The sequence below is a fragment of the Molothrus aeneus genome, chromosome 1 (assembly GCF_037042795.1).
Source record: "Molothrus aeneus isolate 106 chromosome 1, BPBGC_Maene_1.0, whole genome shotgun sequence".
NCBI lineage: Eukaryota > Metazoa > Chordata > Aves > Passeriformes > Icteridae > Molothrus > Molothrus aeneus.
In genome coordinates this window covers 63,661,116-63,663,730 of record NC_089646.1, presented here as the reverse complement: position 1 = coordinate 63,663,730, position 2,615 = coordinate 63,661,116, and the positions used below count along the sequence as shown (strand labels likewise).

Here is a 2,615-nt window from a genome sequence, read left to right as displayed (position 1 = left end):
TGCACTGAGGGAGTTGGTTGGATTTGAATTGAAACCACAGTGGTTATTTCTTTCTGTCCTTCTTTTCTGTTCCTCTGCATTCACTATGGAGGCTGCCAGGGAGGTGTTAACTGTTTCATTTGCTATTTTATTATTTGATTTGGCTGGAGAACTGTTGTGGAGAATAGTGTGGAGGGGAGGTCTCCCTCTATTCCTGGTTCAACTTAGGAAATGTGGCAAGGTCACCAAAGAGTGGGCAAATTTCTTTGTCAAGCTGTAGACATATTTCATATGGGTCATGAGAAGAACTCCAACCTTAACGCTACCACCGCCAACAGTCTTACAAGAGCTGTGAACTATTTGGCAAAGGAAACTGGCAGTTTTGTAACCAAAATCCAATTTTGCAGGAGAGTTAGCTTTGTGCCTTTTTTTGGATACTGTTTTGCTGTTGTGAAAAGCAATACATATGGAGACCCATTAAAGCCTAAGGCTATTTATTGTTGATGCAGTCTTGACTCATTCTTGGCATTTCTTTACCTTCCTTTGATAGCTCAGCTGGTAGAGCGGAGGACTGTAGCCTGTCTCTGTAGAGTAATCCTTAGGTCGCTGGTTCAACTCCGGCTCAAAGGAAAGATTTTTGAGGTTTGTTTTCAGTTTTGTCTTTCACTTTTTTCCAGAGTTTACACCTTTGTAGAACATCCCCTTCCAACCACTCTATACCCTGTGAGAAATTTAGTCTATTTTCTTTCTCTGATTCAGATGGTTGTTACAGCTGTGGTGCTGTGACCAGTGTCACTTCTCTATGAACCATTCATTCAGGAGTTGGACTCAGTGATCCTTGTGGGTCCCTTCCTACTGAGAATATTCAGTGAAATCTAGCTTATCAGTTGATGGCCATCATAAGAGATTCTCTTCCTGCAGAAGCTCAAAACCTACAGACCCTCGAGAACTGGAGCAGACACCTGGTGCAGAGCTTGCAAAGCTTCTTTTACCTGAGTGGAGTGTGGAAAATGGGGGCAGGTCCAATTATTGGAGCACCCTTGTTGCTGGTTTCACTTCTTTTCCTATCTCACTCTTTCATCTTGAAATTGTGAGGTTTGAGTGGGGCAGTGGGGAGCTAAGAGAGCTGGGGACTAAAAATTGGAACACTAGGATCATTCAGGTCCTGATACCTGTCTGAGACGCTGACTACATGTGACAATGATCATTGGCCTCCTGAAAGGGTTGTGAATACCACTGGGCACGCTGTCCTGAGGTATATCATTTCCAAGAACTATCCATTTCAATGGAGAATTATAAAGGTTGGGGCTGGTATAAAAGAAATGTTTAAGAAAGAGAGCTAAGAAAGGTTAAGAAGGCATTTTAAGGACTCATTCATACAGAAACTTTCGGAGAATAGAAAACAGGGCACTGCTACCTGTTAAAATTTTGTTTCACACAGGAAACTGACTCACTTTCACAAGACACAATGAGTTCTGAGACGTCTGTAAGAAGCTTTATTAAAGAAAAGATTAGAGGGTTTTATATGTTTACATTAGACGAGATGACATTAGGGATCTAAATCCCAAAGCTCATGCAAAGCTTCTCATGCAAAGCATCTCCTCATGCAAAGTGCAGTGCTAAGCTGAACAAAGGTAGAAGGAGGTGGCAATTTTGTTCAGTTGCTTACCTTTCATTGTGCTTAGTAAAAAATATTTTCTAGTAGTTGGAGCCAAATACATCAAGAAACCAGCTAGAATGAATAATCAAGCGATTATATGTAATTCCAATATTCTAAAAGGTTGGGTTTTTTTTTTACTAATTAGCGTCAGATCAATGACCATCGATCATAGTACAACACTGGTTTCCTTTGTCCTTCCAAACCCAGCTGCATTAATTCCCCTTCAGCTTGCAAAGCAGTACAGACTTACAGCCTCATAACCATAATGGCTTTTCGGCACAGGGAGGCACAGGACAGGAGGAGGCAGTTCTGCCTCTCCTCCCAGCAACAAAACTAGCTCTCCAGGCCCTGGGGGTGGGCAGGTCATCCCTTTATTCCTTCATAGGTCCTCCCACAGCAGCATGGGGTTGTAAAAGCAGGGGTGAGAGAGGCAAGCAGATTCCTTTGCAGTCCTGATAGGACTCCTAGGGAGGAGGATGCACAGCAGCATCACCTGCACTGGGAATCTGGCAGTCAATTTATATGAGGAGGCAGAGAGGGGCCTGGGTGAGGTCACAGGAGGAACTCGGGTATATTTGTAACTAACCCAGATTAGAAATCTGTCCCAAGGCACCTGGGACAGATTCCCTCCTTACAATGTGCCTTTTATGGTCTTGGTGAGCAAAGTGGAAACCTTTCTGTGATTCATGCCTTTAATTGCTAAAATAAGCTTGAAAGCTGCCAATAATCATGCCATGTAAATCCTTGTACTCATGTCAGGGAAGAGACCAATGCTTTCCCTGAGACTGGGGAATGGCAGTGACTGATGGGCAGTTTGCCTGCCTCTTAGGTATTTTGTTGATGTGCAGATCTTTCCTGACTTAATATTTCACTCTGGGTTGCACAAGGTATGATTGAAACAGGGATGAAGGGAGAAAGGATTAGTTAGAAGTAGGTTTTCATTGCAAATGGTGTTCTTTCTGTGGTTGAAGAGGGC

The 2,615-nt window shown here is 43.1% G+C and overlaps 1 non-coding gene across 1 annotated transcript; it reads left to right on the top strand.

Annotated features, from left to right (window-relative positions):
- The first annotated feature begins 519 nt into the window (after positions 1-519).
- On the top strand, positions 520-609 carry TRNAY-GUA (transfer RNA tyrosine (anticodon GUA)). The gene is given in 2 exon segments: positions 520-556; positions 574-609. It is a non-coding gene; the product is annotated as a tRNA-Tyr (tRNA).
- The last annotated feature ends 2,006 nt before the right edge of the window (positions 610-2,615 follow it).